At 35.2% G+C, this 19,804-nt stretch overlaps 1 protein-coding gene across 1 annotated transcript in view; it reads left to right on the forward strand.

Moving 5' to 3' along the window:
- KCNH5 (potassium voltage-gated channel subfamily H member 5) overlaps nt 1-19,804 on the forward strand; it is a 277,181-nt gene that overhangs the window by 131,012 nt on the left and 126,365 nt on the right. The gene's annotated exons all lie outside the window — the stretch shown is intronic.

The following is a 19,804-nucleotide window of genomic DNA, read 5'->3' on the forward strand; positions in this document are numbered from 1 at the left end:
TGCTGCTCTTCTACCTAGCTCTAGTCTTTACTTTTTCACTTATTGACATCTATGAGTTCTCATAATACTCCCATGCTCTAGATGAGGGTACATTTTATTCCTTGGGCTTGGCTTTGTTCTGGGTCCAAAAAGGCCATGGTAAATCCAAGGCAAATATTCGCATCTTTTTTGTTTTTTAATCCATGCTGTTTTTTTCCAGTATTCCAGCATCTTTCAGATAAAATGCCTCCTTCTTCAGTATGTTTTGAACACCCTTGTTAATTTTTCAGTCTTATCTTTCCCACCTGATTCATTTAGAAAAACATTTCTTTCCCACTATTAAAAACATGTTTCTTGTCTTATTCTATCTGATTCAAGAATAGCTTAAAAATAAACCTGAATTTTACTTACGATAATATAATAAAGGACTCTGGATCAGACATCTGTTACTCATTCTTTATAACCTCTGGCTAAAAGCCATGCTAATCAGGAGTTATTGCTGTTTGTTTCTCAGATGGATTGCTCAGAGGACTCATGCATTTTCTTTAGTCATTTTCACTTTACTTATGATGTCAATAAAGCATAAGTAAAATCTGAAACACTAGTTGTTATTGGGAACGGGAGCACCACTATATAGCAATTTAGTGATCAAAATTTGTCATTTTTAACCACTGTACCTCAGTGATCTTTTGTCACCTTACTCAGTTGCTGAATAATTTGGAATTCTTACCTTTCAATAATTGTTTTCTTCTGAAGAGAGGCAGGGTGCTTTTAATGTATATTCCTCATATGTGGCGGTGTGATATTCTTTACATAATCTTCAACAATTTTTTTAATTTAAATTTATTGGGGGGACAATTGTTAGTAAAATTACATAGATTTCAGGTGTACAATTTTGTAATCTTCAACAATTTTTAAATCTTCCATTGAGATTATTTATTGCATTGTTATATGTAATTGCTGTGACCCAAAAGACTCCTGAGAGGGCTTCCTATGACCTCATGTTGATCTTTGTTTCTGCAAATCTTTGAATTCTGATCAAAATGCCTATAAAGAAAAGGGAATTCATTTCACAGTCTGTAAGTCAAGTAGCAGGTTATTTTGTAAATGTTGTTGATGACGGGACAACATATGCTATGTGAACCATAAAATTGAACTCTGAATCTACCTCAGACAGACTTTTGAAAACATGTGCATCAATCTACTTTGTACTTTTCCTTTAAGGATACTCCCCATGATAAGAAAAAAGTGAAAGGACCATCCTTTCACAATTCCCAATACTCCCTGGCAATGTAAAATGAAGAAGCAGCTGTACAAATACTAGACCTCCACCTTGGGCTCTTCCCCTGCCCCCAAAGCAGTTTTATCTCAGTTACCTGAGATTTGCCCACCAAAGTGAATCAAACTGTTTCACAGTATTAATAGGGAGGTTTTTGGTCAAACACAATACAATTTGGTTAATTCATAGTTTACAGCTGCAGTGACCTATTAAAATTACAAATGGAAAGATTTGCGTGGAATTACTGATGACAATTACTTCTACCCTTTTCCACCTCATCTAAGAGTTATTTCCATCAGAGAAAACAATATTCTTGGGGCTACTGCTGTAGGTTCCCTGTTTCTGGACATTCATATGGACTATTGATTTGAGGACACAGCAGAGATTTCCATAATTGCTGCCCTGGAAGAGCTTATGGTGTGAAAGCATTTCTTCCTTCTATGTGCCCACCCTTGGTCATTATTTTCCCTACTGTAAGAGTAAATTATCTTTACCTAAATGGAGTTAGTGATATACTTGCTGTAGTAATTCATAGAGGGGCAGAGGGTTCAATGTAGGCTATCCATACATGCAAAAAATAAGTGCCCTCATTAATGCTGATGGTCTTTACAAGATAACTCTTTGAAGTATAAGTTCTATCACTAGATTTTTAAGAGTGAAAAAGCATAAGTCTTCTGTTTGTCTTAAATTTCAATACCTCCTTGTCATATCTGTGAACTAAGAAAACTGTGTCTGTAGATGCTGCGTAAGGTACATTTACCCCTGTCGTGATTCAGGAAATTATTTGCTTTATTCAAATCATGATGCTGAATGACTTATTGTTGACTAATGAGTCCTTTAATCTGTATTGATAGCACAAGGATTAAATTTGTGGGACAAAAACACACACACACAAATTTGTGGGACACTAGGTTATCAGAATCTTTCTATCATTTCCTAGGAGCCTGAAGAAAATAAAACAACAGAGGATATTTATAGTTAATATTAATACTGTAAACTATCTAAAATAGATGTAGGAAAGAACCCTCCCATCTCACATTTCCAAAGCTTAAAGGCTTATTTAAAAGTTAATTGAGCTCATGAGAAATATATTATTTTAATTTTATTAACTGAGTCTAAAACTAAAGAAAAACTGAATGTCAGGTTTTCTTCCAGTATTGAGTATTATGAATTCAAGTTCCTTTTGCTTTGTTTTCGAGTTATCATTAGCTTATAGGCTTGGTTATCTATAGATTCCCAGCTGCAGAAGAGAGGGGAATGCATTCTGTCAGAATTTTAGAAATTAAATTAAGAGAAGTTATCTTTTGAAATATCTGAAAAGTTTATTGAGCCATGGTGAGTTTAATTTTAGTGCATTTAATGAAAATCAAAGGTGGATTCATTTAGTTAAGGCCATCAGATGGAAGAAACTGTTCATTTTGTGCAGAGCCTTAAAGTAAGAATGGAGAATGACATTCTCATTTAGCAAGCTGTCAGACAGAAGCTACCTTTGGTTGCATGTTACCAGTGCCACACAGCTCTTGTTTTGATACAATGGAAATCATTAGTAACCTTGACTTCCAGGTATTCTAAGGGATGCAGTTTGAATATTCAGATAAAAGTAAAGATTAGAATAATTTGTTGGAATAAGAAACTTGGATTAAGTCAGTGGTGCTGCTACTTGTGATGGAGGAAATCTATAAAAAGGTGGTTGAACACAAACACATTTACAAATAAACAAGAGGACAATAAAGGGAAACGCTCGTATCCCTTAGTTGGTCACAGCTTTTATTACTTACCAGTCTGAGCTTTTCCTTCCCATTCTCACACCTCCCAGGATGTAGATCCCTTCTCTTTCACACTCAGATTCTGGGTGTGTGTGCTTGTGTGTGTTCAGAGCGCAGGGTGGTAGGGTTAGGGACATAATTTTTAGTTTCAAGCTTTAACGACTGCTGTCGATTTGATGGCTGGTTGATCCATGGCATTTTTATGACTTTCAACTACGAATTTTTCTATTTAACCTTCTAATGCCTTTCTGAACAACTGCTTTCAAAGCACATGGATAACTAGCTTATCTCCTCTCATTATATAGTCAACTGAAATACACTGGCACGGTGCAGGATAATTTATTACAACATAGAATTGTTGTTGTGCAGAATTTGGTACTTAATGAGCCAGTTTTGTCTCATATCCAAAATGTGGTAGGTGCTAAAATAGTCTGAGTGTCAGAATCTGGCCTGGCCTCTTGCCTTTGGAGATTGTTTCTTAAGAATCAGAGAAGCAGAGCCATGGGAGCTGGGCCAGCACTAAAAACCCAGCCCTGCCCTATCAGTTAATGTGATCACTGGCTGCTCCTTAGGCTACTACATCATCTTTCCCCTTAATCTGGGGTATCTTACTCTTAGTTCTTCTTGACTTTCCCTTTGCTTCCTGTCACTTGGCTGCGCTATTCTTGATATTCTGCTCCTCTACATTAAGCTTCCTTCAGTGCAGTCTCTACCTTTCTAGGCAGGGCCACCATGTGACATTCTGCTAAAATGTAACCTCCACAAGGAAGGATACTTATTTTGTTTAGTGCCGTGTCCTCAGTGCCCAGAACACCTTGTAGGTTCTCAATAAATATATGTTGAATGAAATTTACTGAGTTTTGTCTCTATCATTTGATTTTTCTTTAACTCTCTCATTTCCATGAGTATAGCGTTTGTCTTCTGGTATCTAACTTGTGTTATGTAGGGTGTGAGATAGGAACTTCAGACAAAACCCCCCTCTTTCTCAGAGCTCAGGCCCATCTAGTCACTTCTAGCCCATGGCAGTCCACTGTGTGATACGCCCCACGACGTTATAAGGTATTATCACTCATTAACGTACATTTCAGCTGACACCTAAGGATAAATGAGAGTCTGCAAGTGACTTTGTCCTCTCCCAAATTAGGTGTTTTCATGACGAAGAAGATCTTAGGTTTAATCAGGAGCAATTTCAGGAAATTCTTAGATACGTGGACTTATTTCTGTGTACTATCTAATTTGAGTTGTGGTCAGTGACCTTTTGTGTGGCATGCAAAATAATCTTTGGGAAGAAGGATACTGATCCAAATGGCCTGTGCCTATGAGTGACAGGCATTCTGCAATGTTAGGAAGTCTACAAATAATAATGATACTATTGTGTAGGTCAAGCTGTACACAGATGAGATACTTCTAATATCCAGTGACACTTTCTGCTACTGAGGATTCGTCTACTTCAGTTCTCTGAGGGGGACCTTAAAATTATATAAGACTGAATCTTCTAGGAGTGTATATCAAATTATTTTCCAACGTAAAACCACAGAAATCTAGATTTTAGAGCTGAAAGTCACCTTAAAAGAGCATCTATTTCACACGCCTGCCTGTAGGCAGGTTAGATGAAATTCGAATTTCACACAAAGCATCCCTATGAGACCCAAAGAGGTTGAATGACTTTTTTGCCAAGGATGACATAGCAAAACTTTGAAAGAAAACAAATTTCATCTATTGAGTTATAGTCCAAAAGGGAATATAATTTCTGTTTAACTTTTTCTTTCGTAGAAAACTTCTAAAACAATGTGCAGTGCCATAAGCGCATCTTCTCATAATATGTGCAGGACTTTCAGTCTTTGTCATTTTGGTTGAATGGGTTTAGAGAATAAAAACAAAAGTTGTGCCCTTTCTTCAAGTCAGAGGCTTTATGCTCTTGGTAAGACAAAATACAATAAATCAAGTAAACTATAGCAGGCCCCAAAAGTTATCTACAGACTCTTGATTAAGAATCAGCATGCCAGCATTGTTCATTGTATTAGGTAAAGGAAATGTAAAATGCTCTTAGAAACACCTGCATTAGAATTACTAGAAACATTCCTAAAATTTTATGGATAGCTGAGACAAAAAATCATCTCATCTGCTCTTTTTATTTTATAAGGAGGAAGAACTGGGCCCTAAAAGGTGATGAGGCTATATATTTGTCTACAATTAAAGAAAAAGTGACGGGCCTCCAAAAGTTTCATGCTAGACTTGTTGGCAAAGCTGACACTAGAACACATTGTTCTGACCCCAAGGCCAAGGCCTTTCCATTTGAATGAAGTGAGTCCGCTTCTATGAACCTCAAACTTTATTACCAGGCTCAGCATTATTTTATACGATGTGTTCAGCACTGTGGTTTAAGTTGAAAGTTTATTCCCACACTTTTTTCTTTTTTAAACATATGCAAATGATTTTTGAAGCATTGATGAGAGGCAGATTTTTGTCTTGCTCTTTATTTTTTATACTTCTGTGTTTTGTCTTCCTACTTCTGGAAATATTCACCACATAGCCTCTAAATATTGAATTGCATGAGCCACTCAACTTCTGGTCTGAAGTCTTGGGCCGTCCTTATTTGTAATTATAGTCTTAGCAGGACCAGAATATCTAACTAATGTTCTTTTGCTTCCACCACAACCGAAAACTGATTTGGCTTGTGTTGCTTTCCAGCCATTGCCGAGAAGACCACACAAGCTGAGTGGTATAGTTCCAAAGTCTGCCTAAAGTTCAGGTTAGCCTTTGAAATTGATTAGGCCTGTGTTTTCTCAAATTCATGCAGTGATAATAGCAAAATAAACACTTCATTTAAGTACTATAGCATAATAAGGGAAATTAGGAGCAAGGGGGATAATTATGTATTCTTTAAATTGCTCTTTCTGCCATTGTCAGAGATAGAGTATTAGTTAAACCAAATGTGGCATTTTTGTTTGGTATTTTCTTACATCTGGAAAAATTATTTTAACACTCCTGAAAAGTAAAACTTTGCAGTTCATCACACTATCAATTCTACTCATATCTAAATGTCCTATTATTCAACTATCTCATTTAACAGTTTTAATTGTTCTGGTATTAGCTCCTTCCCCGCCCCGCCCCTTTTTTTATGCAGAGATGTAGTAATTTATGCATTTTGTGCCTTTTTCAAAATGCTTCATAAACTCAGACCTGTTCAGTTTCATAGCCGAGTCTTTAAAAGAAAATACACACCCAACCCTGAGCGTCTGTTAGCATAATGCTCATGTTGACGAAAACCGTATTTTTCTTGAAAAGCATGATTGATGGAGCCAGTTTTGCAAAGAGCTCGTGACCGATTTCTTTCAAGGTTCAATTCAAGTTTGACAGCAGGAAGAATTCATGTAGCAAATGGGAAATATTCTTTTAAATTTTCAACTAGTGTGACAATCATGTGAGCTTCCAAACACCTACTTCCCGGTCTTGGTTAAAGCTGTGGGAAGCGCTGCTGTGCCAGAGTTTCGGTGCAGCACAGCCATTAAAGAGAGCATGTGGCTGGTTGTGTTCTTGAAAACATGCACTCTGCAGGATTCTGTTTTCTGTTGGTTTTAAGTGCAGACTACATGGAATAATACTTTTACACACTACAAGTAGTGTAGTTTTTGACCAAACTGCTTCATGCTTGGTTGTTATCTTTTGGGTTGATGGGTTTCCAGAGGAAGTCAGCCCTGAAATTAGAGATGTTTTGGTACATCTGTACCAAAACTGCAGCCTGAAGATGCCCAGAAGAGTGAAATTCTCTCTCGTTTGGGTGTGCTCATGTGTGTGTATGTGTGTGTGTTTTCTCCACAGGTGTTAAATTTTCAAGGAGAGAGATGTCCAGCTTGAGCAAACATGACCAATAATTTTGAGATGTTTATTTGCCAACAGACAAGTGTTGAAAGCAAAGAATCCAAAATAAACATTATTACATTAGAGAAGTGCTATGGGATTTGGGGCTTCGTATTTTCCTTACAAGCCTAGCTTTTTTCCTAACATTCTTTTTTCGAAATTTCAGCATTTCATGTATTTGTAAAAAACACTACATAATATACTTTCTCTAATTTTGGACTTAATTGTGTTTCTCCCGTCTACTATGTGATGGTAAATAATAACTCTAAAACACAAAAAGATACTTAGATAATGATCTTCACCATCCTGTCAACAAACTTTTCACCTTGTACCCATAATATTTTAAAGTACTTATTTGTACAACTGCCTGCTACTTCTACTAGAATCTAACTCCCTCGAAGGCACAGGCCATGCCATTTTGTCATTGTCTTCCAATCTGACAGTGCTTGGCACATGGTAGGTGTTTGGAAAATGTATAATGAATGAATTATATCCCTTTTTAGTATTCGTGCAAGGTATTTTTGTACTTTAAATATTTAAAAATTCTGTCTAAGTGTCTTATAGTAGGATAATTTCCCATTAGCTAGTCCTCACCTTATCCAATCACGTAAAAATATGTTTTCTTATAAGAATGTTTTCCACTATAATTTTTTAATGATTTTTTATGAACCTGGTCAATAATGAAAAGTGATCATCTTATTTATAAGCCTTTATCTTTTCATCGTAGTCCTGGAAAATACTTTATCTTTTACATTCTGCTATAACATTATATACTTACTATAGTCTCAGAATATGGTATATGATAATTATAACTAATATAATTGTCTAAGAGCTGAAAAGAACTTTAGATGTCATGAAAATCAAAGGAAAGGTAATTAAATTAAGGTCCAGAAAGATAATATTACTTGTCTACTACTATGTTGGTAGGTTTTCCCATTTCACCAAAGAACCCACGATTGAAATGGGTTGTACCAACCCATATATATTTTTTATATATTTTTTAAAAATTTTGTGGTATTTTTAAAGACTCTTTTCCTGAGCACTAAGATCAGGCATGTAAATAAAATGATTATCATTATGCAATTAATTCTTCAAGAACAGGTCTTTAGTTTCATTTGGGATTTGAGAACTTCTTTGTTTTTGGTATACTGGCATCCTATAAAAGTTGTACAAATAATTCATAAATTTATTATGTGCCTTTATTTTCAATGCTTTATTAAAAAAGCATCTAGTTTGTGTCCAAATTAAATTATTTCATACTGATGTGATACAATTTTGTGTTACAGAATTCAGGTGAAAGTTTCTGGACTTGAACTTGTACTTATTCAAGCTTGGACTTCTAATGTTTTCCTCATGAGTATTTTTCACTAACTCATCATCTAACCCTCTATTCCTTTGTGTTTCTCATTTGCCTTTTTAAAAACAGCTAGCATATTCGTGGCATAGTTATATCCCCTTCATATACACACCTCAAAGCTGGTGAAATGGCAAGCCTAGAGTAGTAATTTTCATTTCTATGGCAATTGTTTGGAATGCAAATCACAGAGCAGGGAAATCAGATTTTAGCTGTGGGCTATATACATACCAACTGCTCTTTGTATCATATTAAGGAATGTTCAGGATAAACAGAATATTGAAAGTTATTGTCCAGTTTTATAATTTCAATTAGAAAAAATATAATTCTAACACACAACTTGAAGAAAACATGTCCTTTCTGTAGTACTGATGGTTCTCTAAATGGCCAAAAGAACTGAGGTTATTAGGTTAGATACTAGAAGCTTGAAACTTGTTAAATTTTTGTGTGTAAGTTAAAGAAGCAACTGACTATGTTTCTATATCCAGATATTCTAAATTGGGAGCAAAGGACATTTGCCTCCCTGGCTTAAATGTTCTTAACTCGCACTCCTCCAGCTTTCCGAGCCATTTATCATGATGATGATGATGATGATGGTGGTGATGATTGCTATAACACATGTCCATAGAGGAAAAAAGAACAGCAGGGTCTGAAGTGAAAAGTTAAAGTCTGTCTCTACCCTCACCACCCCATCATTCCACTCTAGAGGTAATCAGTATTATTAATAGCTTCTTGTGTATTCTAACAGAAATTTACCTACAAGTTTAGATTTCATTTAGCCTATCTCAGTCTCAGTTTTTCTCTCTATCTATGCCATTTACAAGTCTAGTTTCAATGAACACTGGATTGCCAGCATCCCAATTTTAAAATGTCCTGGAGTATTGATATAAAAATTTACATTCCGTGAGCAGCAGCAGCAGCAGAGTTATCACTGTCCTGAACTTAGAAGCAGTCCCTAGTTAATCATAATTACTTCATACTGAGAAAAAAATTAAAAAAAAAATTTAGGTGAAGTGATTGCATTTCTTGGGGTACCTAAAGGACTAACTCATTTAGTCCTTTCTAAACATGGCAGCTAAATTTTCTTAGACACATCCTAGTAATTGAATTTTCCTGAGTTGGAAATATATCCAATTCTTACTGAAAAAGTTGTTCTGATTGGATCAAGTATTTAAATGGACAATTCAGATGTGGGGAAAGAACCATATTCCAGAGAACAGTAAGAAAGCATCTGCTGCTTATCTCCTAGATTGATGAGTACAGCTAGTTTGGAAGAGTGAGTACTAATTAACTCATTAAACAGTTCCCACTGTGATTCCTCAATGTAATTTCAGGCTAAACTGATGTTAGAGACTTAAAATCTAACAGAAACTCATCATGGTAAGCAAACATCCCTGTATGATAAAACGTTCAGGGGTGTTCGATAAGTTTCTTAGGCCGTATAGTACAAAGGAAGTAATGTAAAGCTAAAGATTCTTGTGCAGAAGGTACCTAAAAAAAAATTTAGCTTAGTTTCCCAAATGCTAATTCAGTTGACCAAGATGAGCTAACATTGCATGTTTTATTAATAAAAGCCTTGATTGGCTGTAAATTTGTGTCTAATTCTGGAGAGTTACGCTGCTCAATTAAAACCCAGCCAGGAAGCATGTTCAGCATGTACAGTATTGTAATGGTAAAATAAATTTAGTAAGCTGAATTTAAAAAAAGGCAAGAAATTAACATTCTAAACTCTATTGTGAAGTGACTATGGTGTGAATCAGAACGGTGGCGCCATTACTCCAGGGAATATATTACACTATAGGTTCGAATCGTGAAGGCATGTGGCCCTATTCTACAGTACACTATATGTAAATATCAGTCCGTGTTGTGGACACTGTCCCCTTATACGTGTGACATAGTAGGCGTGAGTCTGATTACTGAGTGTGTAGAACATTGCTTGTGAGATTTAGCTAAAGTCCCATGGTTGTGTATGTCATGGAGCATAGAAGTTACAGTATGCAGCTCAATAGCGATCCTGTAATTCACATTCTCTTTCCTTAGAATGAATTATTATTTTCATGAAAAAGACTTTTAACCTGTGGTCCTTCCTAGGTGACCAGGAGGAGAATGATACTGAAGAGTTTTTTATGGATTCCAGAAAGCCTTCCAAAGATTTTGAAATGTTTAAAGTGAAAATTTGCAAGAGTGATCGAAACATAGTGCACCTTCAACGTTATTTTGCGAGATAGTATATAAATCTGGTCAGGAGGCAGGGCTTTGAAAGTAGCCTAAGATTTGACCGTAGGCTTCATCACTCACTAGCAATGTCACCTTGGGAAATTATTTAACCCACTGAATGTTCTTCTTCATCTGGATCAGTAAAATATGGATACTTATATCAACCTCACAGAGTATTGTTGTGATAGAAAGGACTTGTTAAATGGTTCCTATTACTAGCAAAATGCATAGTGGTAATTGGCGGTTATCCATTTCTTACCAATGAGAGATTCTAGGGATTTCAGAAGTGAGGCATTCTTATCGTGACGGTATATAGATGGTGGAACTAATGGAATCTTCCATGGAAATCTTCAAACAAGTGATGTGCATTTAGTTTCTTTTAGTTCTTATGTATCTCATTATTGGTTATTTTAGAATCTAAACTCTTGAAAGCTAAGCACCAGGTTAGTTGACTACCTACAGTATCAAACATGGGCAGAAAAATGTGATCTGTTATATGGCTTAGGTGGTCCTAATGCCTCTGCATTTTATGGAAGTCTTAAAGGTGTTTCTATGCCATGTCAATACCTATGATTGAAACACCTATGATTGAATATAGTTGGTACTCAGTAACATTTTTTTGAGTGAGGATCTCCTTCTGGCTATAGAATGCCACAATATCCTACTTGGTGTGCCCAACGAAATCAAATAGCTTCTCATTCTACCAGCATTGAAAATCAGATCCTTCATTTTACTTTCTTACATTGTTAAAGGATCTTTAAAATCAGTGTTAGGCTTTTTTTTTGAAATTTTTTCTCATGTCTTTTGAGATTTTTTTCCTTGAATTTTGGGAATTTGGAATGGTATGTATAAGTGCATGGGTGTGTATGTATGTGCATTTTTAATGTACATGGAATTTATAGCTATAATATATAATTGCATCACTAATGAACTATTTTTCAAGCACCACAGTCTTTTCTCTGAAACCATAATTACATGTAGAATGACCTCCTGTTAAGAACCTGGTTTCTATACCCTTGACTGTAAAAGCATGAGTAGGAATTGAGATAAAATGTTTAATTCAGTGTCTCTCACATATTATCACCACCAAAAACTTTTCTGAATATAAATCTAGATCAGTAAATTTCTGGTAGAAAACAATTCAAAAATTTAAAAGCAATTTATTGTGAAACAGTTATGTAATAACCATTGCTTAGTATGCCTAACGAAATATTTTTTAATAAAAATATTTTTACACAACAGAAAGTCTTGCCCTGGCTCTGTGAATTTAAAATTTATTATGTGGGCAATATTATGATTAGAAGACATGGATTACATTTGGTTTTGAGTAGTACTAGAAACAGAACTATAAAAATAGACTTTTCAAAATACACAAAGAAGAAAAATTTTATGATAAAGATCAATACCAATGATAATTAACCAAATGTAAGCTAAAAAGTAAATTCTAAATCAAATTGGCAAGAGAGCAGTAATTTTAAAGCCCAATTCTGGGTAGAGAGCAGAATGAGAAAACTGTATCACACTTCAAATAGAAATATAAATTGCTATAAGATTTCTGGGTAGTATTTGGGAATGTGCTTCAGGAGGCTTGAAAGTTGCCTAAATTATCAGAGATGTGGTCAGAAGTTTACCTTTACATTGGAAATAACCTAAATGTTTGATGATAATGAAGTGGTTAAAGAAATTCATTCATTCATTTAATAAATGTTTTATCTATATTCATTATGTGCCACACACTGTTCTAGTCTCTGGGAATATAGCTGGGAACAGATGACATGTAACTAATTTGATATTTATTATAGAACATTAAAGTATAATTATGGAGATTACATGGGGTTTTGGTCATATGGTAAATATATGTAACTTTATAAGAGACTGCTAAACTGTTTTTCAAAGTGGTTGTACCACTTTGCATTTCATTTGATCATGTATGAGAGTTTCAGTTGTCCAATATCCTTTCCAACAGATTCTGTAATCAGTCTTTATAATTTTAGCCATTCTGGTGGGTGTGTAGTAGCATCTCATTGTGATAATAATTGGCATTAACCTGATTATTAATGATTTTGGGAATTGTTTGCATTCTTATTAATCATTCTTTTCATTTTCCTTGCAGTTCACCCATTCTCCCACCCCCCCTCCACCTCTGGCAACCACCAATCTGTTTTCTGTATCTATGAGCTTGGTTTGTTTGTCTGTTTGTTTATTTAGATTCCACATATAAGAGAGGTCATGTGGTATTTGTCTTTCTCTGTTTGACTTATTTCACTTAGATAATGCCCTCGAGGTCCATGCATGTTGTTGCAAATGGCAAGATTTCATTCTTTTTTATGGCTGAATAATATTCCATCACTCAGGCGTGTGCACGCACGCACACACACACACACCCACATCACAATTTCGTTATCCATTTATCCATTGATAGGTTGTTTACATATCTTAGCTATTGTAAATAGTGCTGCAGTGAATATCGGGTGCATATATCTTTTTGAGTTAGTGTTTTTGTTTTCTTCAGATAAATACCCAGGAGTAGAATTGCTGGATTATATGGCAATTTTAGTTTTAATTTTTTTGAGGAAACTTCATACTGTTTTCCCTAGTGGATATACCAATTTACATTCCCACCAACAGTGTACAAGGGTTCCCTTTTCTCCACATCCTCTCCAGCATTTGTTATTTCTTCTTTTTGATAATAGCCATTCTAACAGGTGTGGAGTGATATCTCATTGTGGTTTTGATTTATATTTTCTTGGTGATTAATGATGTTGAACATCTTTTAATGTACCTGTTGTCTGTCTGTGTGTTTTCCTTGGAAAAATAACTATTCAGATCTGCCCATTTTGTAATTGTTTGATTTTATTCTTGCTATTGAGTTGTGTGAGTTCTTCATGTATTTTGGATATTAGTCCCTTATTAGATATATGATTTACAAACATTTTCTCCCACTTAGTAGGTAGGCTTTTCATTTTGTTGATGGGTTCCTTTGCTGTTCAGAAGCTTTTTAATTTGATGTAGGACCAGTTATTTATTTTTGCTTTCGTTTCTTTTGCTTTTGGTGTCTGATTGAAAGAAAATCATTGCCAAGATCTTTGTCAAGAAGCTTATTTCGTATAGATTTTTTTGGTTTCAGGTCTTACATTCGAATTTTTAATCTGTTAGTGTTAATTTTTGTGTATTGTGTAAGATAGTGTTTGAGTTTCATTCTTTTGCATGTGGCTGCCCGGTTTTCCCAACACCATTTTTAAAGAGACTGTCCTTTCCTCACTGCATATTCTTGACTCCTTTGTTATAAATTAATTGATCGTATGTTGTGGGTTTACTTCTGGGGTATCCATTCTGTTCCATTAATTTATGTGTCTGTTTTTATATTAGTACCATACTGTTTTAATTACTATAGCTTTGCAATATAGCTTGAAATCAGTGAGCATGATTATTAATCATTCTTATATATTTTTAAATGAAGGGATGATGGGCTGAATTGTGTCCCCTAAATTCATATGTTGAAGTCCTTAGTACCTCATAATGTAACTTTGTTTGAAGATAAGGCCTTTTTTTTAAATTAAAGTTTATTGGGGTGACAATTGTTAATAAAGTTACATAGATTTCAGGTGTACAATTCTGTAATACATTATCTATATCTCACATTGTGTGTTCACCACCCAGAGTCAGTTCTCCTCCCATCACCATATATTTAATCCCTTTTACCCTTTTCTACCATCCCCCTCCCCCTTACCCTCTGGTAACCACTAAACTATTGTCTATGTCTGTGAGTTTTTGTTTCTTCATTTGTTTGTCTTGTTCTTTTGTTGCTTTCAGTTTTATATGCCACATATGAATGAAATCACATGGTTCTCTAAGGATAGGTTCTTTAAAAATGAAATGAAATTAAAATGAGGTCGTTATGGTAGGCACTAATCCAAGGACTGGTGTCCTTATAAGAATAGGAAATTTGGATGTCGACATGCACAGAGGGAAGACCATGGGAAGACATGGAATAAGACGACCATCTACAAGCCAAGGAGAAAGGCCTCAGAAGAAACAAACTGCCAACACCTTGATCCCGGACTTGTAGCTTCCAGAATTGTGAGAAAATAAATTTCTGTTGCTTAAGCCACCCAGTCTGCAGTGCTTTGTTTTGGCAACTCTAGCAAATTAATAGAAAGTGTCTTGAATTTTTTGTCCATTGTAAGTTATTGGTTTAAAACATATCCTTTATACATTTGGTGGTCTTTATTATTTCTATGCATTGTGAATATTTTTCTCCTAGTCTATGGTGTGAATTTTTATTTTCTAATGATAATACTTTGACATGCAGAAGGTATAATATTAATTTGTGAGAAATCCAACTTATGAGTTTTTTTAAAAATATGTAGTGCTTTGGTGTTAGAGAATATATTTTTTTACCCCTAAGGAAAAAAAATTTTTCTCCTTTTTTTTTTTTTGGATTTTTCTAGCCAGTTTTTTTTTTTTATATATGATATTTTTTTTAAAAAAAAAAAAGATGATGTGAGGTAAGAATCAAGATTCATTTTGTTTTATGTGGAGATGTTGTTCCATCTCCATCTGTTCTGGTCTACGATCTTTTCTCCATTTAATTACCTGGGCAAATATCAGTTAACCAAACACTGTGTTTCTATTTCTGGACTCTGTTCTATTCTACTGATCTACACATCTTACCCTTATGGCAATACCATTTTAACTTGATAAAGGTCACTATGTACTGTGTAGTTTATGGCTTGATTTGTGGTTTTTATTGTTCAGGGCTTACACATATTTAGTTAAACTTATCCTTAAATATTTCTTGGTAATTTTTTAAATATCATTTTTCTAATTCAACTTTTCATTTATTTTTGGTAATATATAGAAATCAAATTAGATTTTTGTTTATTCTGTTTGTGTCTTGAAACATGACCATATTTACTTTTTTGTTCTAATAGCTTTTGGTAGATTTAGGATTTTGTATTTGTACAACCATGTCATTTGCAAATCAGCTGTACTTTCCTTTTCTATTTGCTATGTCTTTTATTAATTTTTCCAGCATTATTCCACTGTTTAAGATCTCAACAGAATATATAATAGAAGTGGTGAGAATGTGTATGCTTTGCTTCCCATCTTAGGGGAAAGTCTTAAGTCTTTCCCTATTAAATATACTATCACCTATAGTTGTTTATTAGTATTATTTTTTTTTTTTAGATTCCTGTTATCACTTTGAAGCTATTTTGTTATTACTTTGAAGACTTTTTATTATTAGTGGGTGCTAAATATTATAAAGTGCTTTCTTTGAATCTATTGAGATGATTCTTTGATTTTTTTGTTTTAGTCTGGTGAATTACATTGATTGATTTTTCAAATGTTAAACCAATCTTACATTCCTAGGATAAATCACACTTGGTCATAGTGTTTTTCCTTTAAATATTGGAATTTTCACTTGATAATTTGTTAAGAATTTTTGTATTAATTATGTATGTATTGTGAAAGTCATGGTTTTGTAGTATTCTTGTAATATATTTGACTAGTTTTAGGATCAGGGTAATGCCACTTTGGTTAAAAGAATTGGGAAATATTTCCTTTTTATCTAATTTTTGAAAAAACTTGCTTAAGATTGCTATCATTTCTTCCTTAAATATTTGAGATATTCCCTAGTAAAGCCTTCTGGGTGTAGATTTTTATTTATGGGAAGGTTGTTAATTTCAAATTTCTTGTCTTTAATAGACATCATGCTATTCAATTTTTCTATTTGTTCTTGTGGGTGTTCAATAAATTGTATGATTCAGGAATTTATCCATTCTGCCTAAGTCATTGAAATTATTGACCTATCACCATATAACAACGTGCAGAGAGCTGACAGAACTTCACTGTTTCTTATTATAAATCTATAGCTTTCTTTTTTGGAGTGCTTTGTATGTTGTGACTTCTGTGCAAACCATTTTGTATGCATCATGTCATTCAATTATCCCAAAAACCATAGAGGCAAGGTTTATTTTGTTTATATATACATACATTAGCTGAGGAAACAGAAACTCAGAAAGATTAAGTAACTTCCAAGGCTACAAACTAGTGTCTGGTGCTTTTGGGACTTGAATCCAGATTCATCTGATCTAGAAATCCCATGCTCTTAATCTTACCAGCCATTTAACAGGAAAGAATCACATTTATACACAAGGGGACCAGTTGCTTTTATTATGAGCTTCCTTGTGAAGTTCCAGTCTTTTGTGGTGATAAACACACAAAGTCTCTAGCAAACACCTCACCTCAGGAATGAAGTTCTAGGAGGCAAACTTTAGTTCTTTCTTCTGTGGGAGGATTTTTTAGTTGGTTTTAAATACAATTTTTTTTTTTTCACCATTAGCTTCAGAGTTTCTCAGGCCTCCAGTCTCTTGAATGCTTAAGAGTCACTGGGCATTGAGCCCGCTAAAACACTCTGTCATGGTAGAAGCCTGGGTTCATAATTAGGAATAGAAAGATAGAACCAGATCAGCCCTTGAAGCATGAACCATCAGTAGACCTGTGCATATACAGAAGTCACTTTGTGTTTGTCAGCAGCAGGCTGGTGACATTCATTCCTTGTGGTTTGCAGAGCCTAAGGGGTGCTCTCATTTTCAGTTACGTCCATATCCTGTCCCCAATCTTTCATTTGGGGAAAAATATTGAGGAGGCATTTATGATAAATGGATACAGACTTTTTTTTACTTTCTTCTATTCCGGATCTTCTTAGAAAAGTAAAAATAAGTAAGAGTTTGATGTCTTAAGTGCCCTAAAACACTAGTTAATGAAATTCAAAGCATTGGATTATTAAACAGCCATACCTCCCAAATGTTATATCTGTGATTTATCCATTTGGACAACTCATTTTTATTGAGTGCCCAAAGACGCATGACATATTGGTACGTACTTGTATCTCTGATTTGTGTACAGTTCTCTTTTTCAGATAAATTGTATGAGTTTGCCTAATGACTAGAACAATTACAAAAGGTATTCATTTCACTTAGCAAGAGCCACATTTTAGACCTATCAGTTGGTAACACATACGGGACTGTGTGATCCATGTTCACCCTGTAGTTGCGAACTACAAGTGAAAATGGGTATAGTTAAGCAACCAAGTTTTCATGTTCTTGTCCCCCAGCAAAAGCCTAATATTCCTCAATTCTTACAGCTGGAACGTGGCCATTGGCAAGGATGTCAGTAAAGAGGCCGCTGCAATAACTCGGCTGAGAGATGCTGCGTGCCTAAACCGGGACAGAGGAAGTAGGGATGGAGGGAGAGATAGATTTCTCACTCATAGTGGGGAGTAATGACCAAACCGTGTTTGTTAAAAGGGTTTAATGTGAACATGAAAGCACCTGTCAACGGTGAAAGCTGGGAAATTGTAGGCAGCATGTTTCTTCTTCTTCAGAGTGTTAATGACAGCTGTCAGCCTCCGTCACCCAAGCTCTTCATGTAAATATTCAGTTTTCATCTACTGTCAGGTTATGCACTACCTGACAGGAACCCTGAGTATCTTTTTCATCACATGCATATTATACTTGACATTTCTGCCACAGTGATGTGCCCAGTGGAATGAACTTGGTATGGCTTTATTCTGTACACGTCAGACCTTGGCAGTAGTGATTTATTGAAAAGGTGAACATTTGATACCAAGTGTTATTAGAAAAGAATGAAACCTGGTAATATGGGAGATAGAGAAGAAATTTAGGAACATATCGTGTAGTGTTTCAGGGGATACATTGTTTCATGGGGTACATGGTCTTGCAAATTAGAAAGATGAGGATAATTTTATCAAATCATGAATTAAAACCTTTCAAGCATATTAAATCAATGTCATTTCGGTTGATTGAACTAGCAGGTTTGTATTGTCTCCATTCATCATAGGCAGTGAACCAGGTTTTCCTTTTTAGCCAACTTCTAATGAATAGGCTGAGGGTAGAAAGTTTCTGTAACCAGAATACTCAAAGTTTCTACAAATCATAGTTCTCAGGAATCATAAATGGAGTAATATGTTCTGCTCTTTAACTTTCCACATGATGGGTTTTTTTCATGTCTTCATATATCATCACATGGGTTTGTGCCTCTAATTTGATAATAATGTGATTGTCTTATACATGATAATCTCTTGGTGATTACTCATTAAAAGAGCCAATGCTCTTTAAACACAGGATGGGATATTACCTTTAAAAGAAGTCAGTGACTTGCCCTATCAGATATAAAATGCATGCTTACGGTGCATGCTTACTATCAATTTATTGCTGCAAGCAATGCACAGGGTTCTCCTAGGAAATGCACAATTCATGGATAACGTTATCTTGTCCACAATAATTTTACACTTTACGTAGAGAAGCTAAGGTTATACAGCTGAATTATTTACAAAAAACATTTGGAAAGGTGCAGATCAACATAAGGGAAGATAGTACAGACTGAATATGCAGAGTACCAAGATATGGCTGACCCTTCCAAGGCCCTCCCAGACTGCAAGAATATAACTGTGTTAGGATTCAGATACTCTGTCTTGCTGATTCTTTCTCATGTCTTTTGGTTTATCTGCTAGCCCCTGCTCAATTTCTGATACTCATCAGTTCCCTCTTCACAGAGATGGCGACCAATCTGGTAGCTTATTGTCCTATCTTCAGTCTCTTTTCCACTCCAGTACAAATTGTCTAAAACCACAAAAATAAGCTTTTTCAAACAGCACTTTACCCTTTATTCATCAAACGCTGACTTAAAGGTCAATCAGGGACTGTCACTTTAAGACCCACAGAGCATTGTGGCAGGGGAATGCAGGGAGTCTGTGCCTAAAAACCCAACCAGCCTTGGCTAGAGAAAGCAAAGAGCCCTGCCAACTCATGAGTACTGTCCTTCACCTCGCTCTCTGCCACTGCCTAGATTATTTTTTGATCAAATTCAAGTTTGGCCTCACCACCCTGCACTCCCACTCTTCTTGCTTTTTCTTTAGGGAGTCATTACCTTTCATCACTAGTTTCTTCCTTACATCAGTCTGTGACACTGGTTGATGTAGCACCACCAGTTTTTAGCTTTGCTAAATTGGATTTCTCAGTTGCTTGTCTGCATTAACATCCAGAGGTTATGGTAACAGTCATATGCCCCAAGGTCTGTACCCCACCTTCCTGCCTGCTGCAGTGACTGTGAAATGGTTTTCCATGGAGATATGCAAAATGCCTGTAGGTCTTTATTGAGCAAAAAGGGTTCCAAGAACAAACAAGTATGAAAAATGGTGTGTACTGCAAGGCTTCTCAGAGCTTTTGATATACTAATATGCATTGTGATATGCTAATGTGAATTGGGACTCCTTATAAGAGAGAACACAACTTATTTGATCCAGGAACTACTTTCTTACAC

This window comes from Rhinolophus sinicus, linkage group LG03 (assembly GCF_036562045.2).
Source record: "Rhinolophus sinicus isolate RSC01 linkage group LG03, ASM3656204v1, whole genome shotgun sequence".
Lineage (NCBI taxonomy): Eukaryota > Metazoa > Chordata > Mammalia > Chiroptera > Rhinolophidae > Rhinolophus > Rhinolophus sinicus.